Here is a 10,370-nt window from a genome sequence, read left to right on the forward strand (position 1 = left end):
GTTACACTTGATTTGTGAAACTGTTCAGCCATTTTATTGATCTGTAGAAGAACCATCATCTAGGTGAAAAACAAATTCTATAAATCAGAAAATAGGCTACACTTTGGAAAAGAAAATTAGTAGTAACACTCTCACTGAATTTTGTAAATTACACTCATCTTCATAAAAAGTAATTCTGCACTTTTCCAGCAAAAGCAGAGGTGTAAGTTAAGCTTGTTTGTATTAAAAAAAATTAAATTCTGTGGCAGAAAAAACTCTTTCTCTTCCACTTTTACTAAAACACTGGAGAAAATTTTCAGGTCTGTATGAAGTTGCCTATAAGCTGGAAAGTGAACATTTTTAATCTCCATTTATATTTTAGTGCATTTTTGACAACTGTCACATCTTCTAAGTAAGGAAATTCAAATGGCATTAAAGAGTGTTTTATCAAACGCTTAAAGGGTTAAAACAAAATGGAGCAGAGGACAAAATCATAGGGATAGCCCTGGCTGGCATAGCTCAGTGGATTGAGTACATGCCTGTGAACCAAAGTGTCGCGGGTTCAATTCCCAGTCAGGGCATATGCCTGGGTTGCAGGCCAGGTTCCCCATTAGGGCTGTGCGAAAGGCAACCACACATTCATGTTTCTCTTCCTCTATTTCTCTCTCCCATCCCCTTTTTCTAATAATAAATAAATAAAATATTTTTTAAAAAATCATTGGGATAGATAAAACAGTTATAAAATGAAAGAAGTCCAGGCAAAACTTATAAGTCCTTTGTCATTTTGAAGAGCCATAGAAAAGGAACCTTGGACACCTGTCTACTTAAAGGGTTTTTTTCTTAATCTTTTCATGTAAACATAGTGTTAACCTCAGTACTGAGATACAAACTCCATCCTGGTAAGCTACATTCTATGCAGTTGCCATGATTTCCAAAGGACATAAATTTAGCCCTTGAATGAACAATGTATGAGATCTACTCTGTAAGTACCTGGTGAAAACAACTGCTAATAGCAGTAATAATATATCAACATAAAAACTAGCTGAATCAATTAGTTACTCAGAGTTTTATCTTTGAAACAGCAGCTTCTACTTAGAGCAAACCGTAAGCAACAGAAAATATACATTTGATGAAATACTCTTTGCACTAGAGAAATATGAAAATAAATATAATTCAAAGACATATAATTACATTTCTAATACCTCTTCCTTAGACCTGTGCTAGTTTACTGGTCCAAGAAGATCATATCACTTTTTGTCATTTGTAATTTACATATTGCTATTTAGGAAATCCAAGTAAAATGCAGGTCTTCTAAAAGAATAAAATCATTGACAAGTATGCATGTGCCAGGGATCAAATTAGAGGGTCACTTGGTGCAATTAGCCCAAATTCTCAGATTTGAAGGATAACATGTACTGATAAAAAAGAAATCTGCTCTTAGACATGTACAGCAGTGCTCTGTCTTGCTTCACATTACAAATCAAACACAGCTGTTCTCAATAAGCCAATTTTATTTTTTAAATCATGTCTTGCCAAAAAATGTTGTACATTAACCTGGATCAGCAATGGTTCTGTGCCCTCTGCTGCTGTGAGACATGACATGAGCTAGAGGTAAAGACCAGTTCTCATGAGGATAGCTGCTTCAGGGCAGGAACCCGAACAACAGTCTTCTTAGATTTTATTTCTCTGCGTTCTTAAAAATGAGTTTATGGCAAGGAATTCACAGCTATCAACAACTGAATCTAAAAAACAGACTAAGCAAACAACCAGAACAGGAACAGAATCATAGGTATGGGGAGCATTTGGAGGGTGATCAGCTGGGAGGGGTAAGGATGAGAATGAGGGAAACAGTGCAGGGGTCAAGAAGCATAATTGGTTGGTAGAAAATAGACAGGGGGGTGTTAAGAATAATATAGGAAATGGAGAAGCCAAAGAAGTCCCATGCATGTCCCATGGATATGAACTAAGGGGGCGGTGGAATTACTGGAGGGAGTGGGGTACCAGGAGGAGGGGAGCAAAAGGGGAAAAATTAGGACAACTTTAGTAGCATAATCAATAAAATATATTTAAAAAACAAGCTAATTTTTAATGTAGCCACACTTCCTTTTCATAGCCTTCTTTGACAAATACTTGTTTTGGAAAAATATTGGTGATTCAAGGTTTATGGTCTAGAGTCTCCGTCATCAGGTGCTTTCACTTTACACATCCTTACAAGTCAGTGTTCCCATGTAAAGGCCTCCTCCAAATGATTAAATGTAGTGTCCTGTTTCTAATCTTAGCATTACATGTTTGATGAAAACATGGAGGTGTATGAAAATCCAGCTGCATTTTTCCAAATCTGTAATATGACATTTTATACATAAGGCAATTCAATAAGGCAGGTGATACTTTTTTGTCTACATGGCGTTTTCTTTGTGGAATGAAATAGTCAATTTTCTGAATGTATTTTGGATGTTCCCCTTTAACTATTTTAACCATCCAGAGAAAGTTGTCGATATCATCACCAGAAGAGCCAATAATCCCATCCTAAAATAACCAAAACATAATCCACGTGAAGACTCCTCATGATTTTACAGGCTGCTATTTCATTTGAAGACATAGCTTTTCCCACCTGTGCTCTGTGGTTGCTATTCCAGGTGTTATCATTCACCAAAGTGGTTGTTTTAGGCATTCCTGCAATCTGATAGTCATAATCCCACCAAGACATCACTTAGGCATGTTCATCTGTGTTTTGCCTTAGCCAAAAGTAAGCTTCCCTAAAATCATCTGAGATATTCCTGGTGCCATCAGGATTGTAAGAACTAGGAGCAACACCTGGACTGGAGTAGGCATTGGCTGGGACCCAGGGACAGTGGACAGCAATCATCATCAATAGCTTCATCATCAACAATGGTGACAATGCTTTCTATATTAGGACCTAATCTCTCTTCAGCATTTCCTGTTCATTCACATGCTTTCTCACTTTACCTGCCTTATAAGTACGAATTTTCTGGGTTGCTCTTGTTATCTTCATCACTGTCCTCTACAGGTGAGTTTTCCTTTTTTATGTCATTCTCCAAATGGTGCTCAAAAACATTTGAGAAGGCAATTGCACACAGCATATAGATGACTGGAGTCAAAGTCAACATCAGCCACCCCATCACTCCAGGAAAGTAGACAGCACTGATTGCACACAGAAGACAAACACTCTTCCGTCACTGATATTTTTAACACAGACATAGGCCTGCTAGGAAGGTACACACAAGAATACATAGATAAAGAGAAAAGTCAGAGGCTGGTGCTCAGACACTGATGCAGTAATTGGAATATGTACTTTCACATACCCAGTGTCCCACAATGAGTAAAACCTGCCACTTCATGATGTGATATAACCTGTATAAATCAAATAGATAACACCAAGGACCACAGCACCTACAGCTACTGACACGACCAGAAAAGAAAAGAACCTGAAACTCTTGTTCTGTTCACCGGTCTCTCAGATACTGGAAAAAAGCAAAAGCTTGCAGCAATGCAAATACACCTGGAGCTGCCATGTGTTCACTAGTTCTGATTGGATGAAATCCCATAAAGGGTACCTGCATGAATAATATTAAACCCACAGCTTAGAAAGTGCTATGTGCTATGTAGACTCTTTTGCTGTATCTCTGCATCAGCAATAACACAAAAACAAACAGAGGAATCGTCGTCGGCAGCCGTCCGTCTCGAGAGACGATGGTGTAGCTTCTTAAGAGTCTATCTGCACCGCCGAGAATGGCTGTGCAGTCCGACTCGGGAGTGACATGGTATCTGCCTGGGCAGGGTAATATGGAGGGTCTGCTGTTGCCCATGCAGCAGACCCCCCCTCTCTTCGCAGCTGAAGGGTCCAAGGGAAAGACGGAGTCAATACAGCTTGGCTTCAGGTGCGCCGCAGGAGTTGCCGGTGTTGACTACAACGTCAAACAGAGGAATAAGGATGAAAATAAACACATTACCACCCCAAGCAGAGATGATATAGAAATTAAGCAGCAGCACACTGTCCAGAAAATAGATTTTGTTTTAACAGATTTACCCACAAGTAGTACATGAACTAAAGTGCAAAAATAGCAATGCCTTTGTTATTAAAGGATCCAGTTACTGACTGAGAAATGTAACCTGGCACAATAGCAATGAAAGAAACAGCTAAAAGTCCTGCTCCTTGGTTCCAAAGTTCTCTGGTAAGCAAGAAAGTAGATATAGATGTAAGCCTGCTAAAGTTGGTGCAAGGAACACACATACATCTCTTATGTGAACTGACACATTCAATGTATTTAATATCCAATGGATAAGGACAGCTGTTATCATAAATCCTGGGTAAACAGCACCACCCACTCTTCTTCCTAGTGGATATCATGCTCCTTCATCAAACCAATTTAAAATTCATAAAACACATGAGATGCAAGATGATGTGTTGATCTATAGTTAAACTAGATTATCCAATTATTATAAAAGCTTAGAACTCAGGAACCAGATAGAAAAAAAGAGATGCATAGGGTAAGATTTGTGGGAAGGGGTGTGGAGTTTCAAGGCCCTCTCCAAGCACACCACTCTCCCAAACTCTATGTGTTCACTGCCCTGGAAGTGTTGTGATGCCCTTTTTGATTATAAGAGTAGGCACTGTTTATCACCAATTGGATTCCCATTTTGTTGTGACTTGTGGTCACTATAATAATTTGGATAATTTCAACCATAAAGGTTCTCTGAGCATTGCTGTTACATTCCAATGTTTTTTATAGGCTCTGAAGTTATCTTCCTGCTAATTGACTACATTCACTTACATTCACTCAAGTAAATAGTTCCGAGTAACAATATAAAACACATACTCCTGAGTTCCTTAGAATTGTAAAGGAAAAAAGGCATCCTGTCCTTGTCAAGTAGCTCATAATTTTGTAAGAAACTACATTTATAAAAGAACTCTAATGATATCTGTGGTTAGTGATACTGACAAATATATAATAACTAAAATTGAAAAAGTTTACAAATATGTTGTTAGATTAATAAAATAAAATTTTTCAAACAAATAATGTGGAGAAATATTCTTTTCACAGAGAAGTAAAGGAAGAAGATAAAGGTTAACCAGAAAATTGCTTGAGACACTGCAAGGCAAGTACAGACTGGTGTACAAGTTCAGGTGTGTTTACAAGGGAAGACTTGGTTTCAAGTACAGACATGCATATTAGTCCCAGGATTTGTAAAATAATCTGAATGTGTAGGGAAGATATCACTTTATTCAAAGAGAAGTCTGACATTTGCCTGAAGCTGCTGAGAGATGTTATATAGGCCCCTGGAATATCCTGCTTGATAAAAATGTCTCTGTTAGTGTTTTGATCAATAGGTAATCTTACATTGTGACTCATGGTGGGGAATTGGAACAGGCTGTACCTGTTATGATCTCAGAGGAACTGGAGACCAGACCTCCAAGAGGGGCTAGAAACTAAATGTCAGCCAGATGAGCAACATGTGATCAAACTCCAATGAAACCTTAGACACCAAGTCTTGGCTGAGGTTCCCTAGTTCACAATTCTCTATATTTTGTAGCCAGAAGGAGTTAATGCTGTCCAGCAATTCACAGGGAGAGGACAACAGGAAGATCTGTGTTTGAGCCTATGGTAGACTTTACGCTATGCATTTCTTCCTTTGGATGATTCTGATTTGTATCATTTGCTATATAAAACTTGAATCACAAGAATATTATTGTCCTAACTTCTGTGTGTTATTTTAGCTAATTATCAAAACTTACATGGTAATGGGAACCTATGAATTTGTAACCAGCTGGTCAGAAGTGAGGGTAACTTAATGGAGCCATGCATTTGTAGCCAACGTCTATCATGAGGCCAGTCTTCTGGATAGTTTCAGAAGTCAATGTAACTGAAAATTGTATTTTTATTTACAATTCATAAACAAGACAAAAGGTAAATAGAAATTGGAGAGAAAAATATGTCACTATCAATTTTCATAAGAATTACCAAGATTTAAAATAGGAAAAAGATCAGTTCTTTAATTATAATTTTGATTTCTCATTCATTGTATGGTAGTCCTGGTAATTAAGATTAAAATGTGAGGAAAAAAATTCCAGCTTCTTACCAAAGTCTTTAACAGAACTCCACTGAGAAATCTGAAGTATGAGGACTAGAGTAATCACCAAGGTAAGGTAGTCCTATTCAGTATTGTTCCTCCATTGCCAATTACAATGTTATGCATGGCAGTTTACTGCCTTGAAAAAAAATTCCAAATGTCTTTAAATCCTCATTAGCATTTAAACAATCAATATTCATGGAGTACTCTCTCAAAAAAGTTCCCAAGGTGAAGATGCCTCTTTGACATGTGCATTTCAAGCTTTGGATTTTAGTGGGAGGCAAAAGAGAGAAGGAAATAGCAGTTAAATTGTTATTCATATTTATCCCAATTTTCCTATTTCAAGATTTTGATAAGCAATAGTGAGCAATACTGAGTAAGTGTGCAGAACATCAAAGGCAAAGATGACACATTCCTTTGCCATCTTCACCTCATCGTCATCTACTTTCACCCCCATTTATCTTCATAGAGATTATATTTCAGACTATCTCCTCACTTGGGTGCATACAGACATACCAATTTAGTTATTGCAGTCTAGTGATTGCATCCAGATTGACCCTCTGAAATTTTAGAGTCCTGGGTCACCATTTTATCTATATGATTAGATTGGACCCAGAAATAGTAGAGAAACCACATGCAGGACTCACCCAAGGAACAGATGGCTGTGTATTGAGAGCTACAGAGCAGACCACCCAAATAAAGGCTGAATGAAATTCACTGCCAGACACATCAAGGAATTTCCAGCTCCAGCTGCAACCGAAATGAAACCTGCTGAGCCAGGCAGTGCCTTAGGATTATCAGCAAGCCCAAAGACCTGACCAGAATTAAGCTTTAGCTTCAGTGGCCAGCAGACCACCCAGCCATTAAGTGGACAAGAAACATCTCCTGGTGATCAGAGGAGCCAAGGGTCACTCTCTCCCTAGTGACACATTGCATCCATGCATGCTAATATCACTCAAACCGCAAACAAGACCTTCTATAAGACCGAATACCTATAACACTTTGTAAGGGGCTGACAGAATCTGAAAACATTACTCAAATGATTGAATTGGGCTAAGGTTTAAATAGAATAAAAATCTTGGTTTTGCTTTCACTATTAATGTAAATTAGTAAAAGTGGCTTAAAAAAGGAAGAACAGATTGCTTAAATCTGAAATAAAGAAATTATATTTTTCCTACACTATTTTATCGCTGCATGGGTTCATTTTAGCAACCCACTAAACAAATTAATGATTAATTTTGCATCTCAAGGTGTTTTTCTCACACACACACACACACACAAGGGGGAACGCCCCCCAAAAAATTATCTTCTGGAGGGCGGGCCCTTTGTAGTACAGACTTCCTCCACTAGGCGAGCATTCTGGGAACTCATCTCTATCAGTGTACCAGCTGGAGTTGTTGTGAGAGGTTGCATTTGGCTTCGGCGGATTTTTTGGATGGCTTTTTCAACACATTTGCCCAAGTGACGGGTGATTTATGAGTACGCCTGCTCATGCTGCTCTGAGTGATCAGCAGTTTTTAGCCAAAAAATCGCATGACCTCAGTGCCTAGCCCTCCCGATTTAACTAACCCATCTTGCCCAACTTTTATTTTCCCTCAGATGAAAAAAGCCTTAAAAGAGAAAGGTTTTTCCAATGTGGAAGAGGTGGAACAGAAACAGAAGAAGCACTAAAAGGCATCAATAGTGACAAGTTCAAAAACTGTTTTGAGCAGTGGAAAAAATATCTCAATAGCTGTATTGCATCAACTGGAGAGTACTTTGAAGGTGACTGAAGTTTAAACATGTAAGATTAAATATATAATGTTTTATAAATAAATTCTGGGTTTGGGGGGCCCCTATATATATATATACAAATTACTCAGAGAAGAAAGGGTATCTAGCTTAATAGATATATAGATATTATAAAAGTATGCTGTGGTAAAAATTTCATGAGTATTAATTTTTTATAGATTTCTCCTCCTAACTAGTTATAAAGCCCAACAAACTGATTCAAGCTTATTCAACTAATGATAGAGTACTTATCTCTAATCGGCATGTGACATGTGCCCCAGCCTAACAGCTTAGCTGCAGCAAACGTAGCTTCGGTTTTGGCAAATTGGGTATACACCAGGACTTGAGATCCACTGACAATCAGCAGCACCATCCTATCATACTAGAAACAGTATATTATAGCATGCTAAGGACACAGACATAAGCAGACATCATTGCCTTTGTAACATTACAGCTTAGATACTGTCTTCTCCTTACAATGCATGTACCAGTTCGATGTTAAATTAATGTTAATCTATCCATGAGCACCTTTATATTTAAGTACCCATTTCTCATAGGAACATATTGCGTAAATTTAGTTTTGGAGTCCTAGTATCTGACCAAATATAAACACCACAGTTTATTTCCATTAAGAGATTTTTTTGAGTCACCTATAAAAAAAGTGAACTAATTTTATATTGTCAAGGTCACATTGAAATAACTTCACAACTATAACTATTCCTTAAGTCTTAATTATGTGATATTTACAATGTAACACAAACCTGAGTAAAGGTTCTGCTATACTTGGTCTTTGGTGTCTATAATAAAATCTATTGTTTGTCATAGTCCTGAACCATGGAGACACAGGCTCTGTTAGCAAGTAACTCATGTATTTGCTAAAATCCTCCATACCTGATACACTAATAATAATAATAAACAGCTACTTATAGAAGTGGATAATTCCTATATGCAAAATTTGTAAAGACAAGCAATGTGTAATCCCACCATTTCCAGAGGTTCAGAGTTCAAGTACTAAAGGACTCAAAAACTTGTCTGAAGAGAAGCCCTCAAACCAGCACTCAGGAAGTAATATTTAGGAAAAATCAATGTCTTTACACTCGATAAGAGTGGAGTTTAACAAGGGGGAACTTAAGAGACATCCCTGATATTTACAAAATACTGAGTTGTAGATGCAATATTAAAATGTTTTGCTAATATTCTATGTACAGAATTTTAAAGATTATCTGACATAAAAACAGAAAATTATGTGATACATCTCATACATAAACAATACAAACAAAAACTTTTACTTCCATCATGTCTCTATAATATATGTGTATAGGAGGTGGATGATTCAGAAATATAGCTCTACAACAAAGATTTCAAATTTCCTCAACTTGTGACTCAAGGATGTGAAAGACAAATAAAATATAACCAAAAATCTCTTTCCTTCCTCCCTTGTCTGCTCCCAACATTGCTACACAACTTACCTCAAGTGGAAATGATAATTATCATTACAATGAGAGGTAAAAAGTGAGTAAGAAATCCCACCTACCTGAAATGTGAACAGCTCTGGCAGAGTGCAGAAATTCACAAATCTGTGTTTCATTCCTGGGGAAAAAATATAGTGGACCCAAAGTAAATACCTCCTGAGGACACAAACTTCTGAGTAAAAATGTTACTGTCATGTTTAGCCAATTATTGATAAAGAAAAGAGGAGAAAAGAGAACTAGATCTTGAGTTTAATAAACTGGGGAGCGTGTAGAAGCCTATTGGCTTCATCAGGAAGCTACAACTTTACACCCTATGGGATCATAGCGTTGTTCCTTCAAGGGGATTAGCACTCCTGCCTCCCCCTCTGGTACTGGATTATTGTGGGGCATAGGAGGAGCTGCTGGACCATAGAGGTCTGTCAGTCTAACTAGGGGGTATAAACCTATCAGAAGCCCATGAAAACTTGGAAAGTTGATTTGTTCTTTTGAAAAAGCTTCTGGTCTTTTCCAAACCCAAAATATATAACTGCAGGGGAGCAAAGAAGCCCTTTCTCTCCCTCTGTCCCTCCTTGTAATGCACTAGCCCCACATGTGCACACATACTCTCCTGCTTGGCAGCACACTGTCATGTGGGTGTAGCAGCTAGACTGGGCCACAGCAGATGTGGGCTCTGAGGAAACGAGCTTTAATAAGGCTCAGGGTCTCTGGACACTGATTATATTTCTGGCCCTGATTTTCTATGGTGGGAGGGACAGAGATTGGAAATTGGACCCCCAAGGAGCGGCTTCTATTTCCACTCAAATAAACCATGCCACAACAAAATCTCCCTTCTGTGGGTCCTTTGAATGCTTTCCTCGTGATCCCGGGGAAGGGCTTCATTTCAACCCACAACAAAAGTGGCTTATTTTACTAGTTTTACCTACAATTGCCTATTGTAACCTGGTTCCTGGAATAAAACACAATTCATTTAAGGGCAGACTTCAAAGCAGTCTCGTCATTCATAGATCTGATAAAGCCAGTTTAACCCCAGTGAAAATTATATATATTCAGTTTGAGCCA

The 10,370-nt window shown here is 38.0% G+C and overlaps 1 pseudogene; it reads right to left on the minus strand.

Annotated features, from left to right (window-relative positions):
* Window positions 1–2,057: 2,057 nt before the first annotated feature.
* Window positions 2,058–7,562, minus strand: LOC150020087 (dolichyl-diphosphooligosaccharide--protein glycosyltransferase subunit STT3B pseudogene; annotated as a pseudogene).
* Between the last annotated feature and the right edge of the window lie 2,808 nt (window positions 7,563–10,370).

Source organism: Furipterus horrens, unplaced genomic scaffold (assembly GCF_987537825.1).
Source record: "Furipterus horrens unplaced genomic scaffold, mFurHor1.1.pri manual_scaffold_2, whole genome shotgun sequence".
Taxonomy (NCBI): domain Eukaryota; kingdom Metazoa; phylum Chordata; class Mammalia; order Chiroptera; family Furipteridae; genus Furipterus; species Furipterus horrens.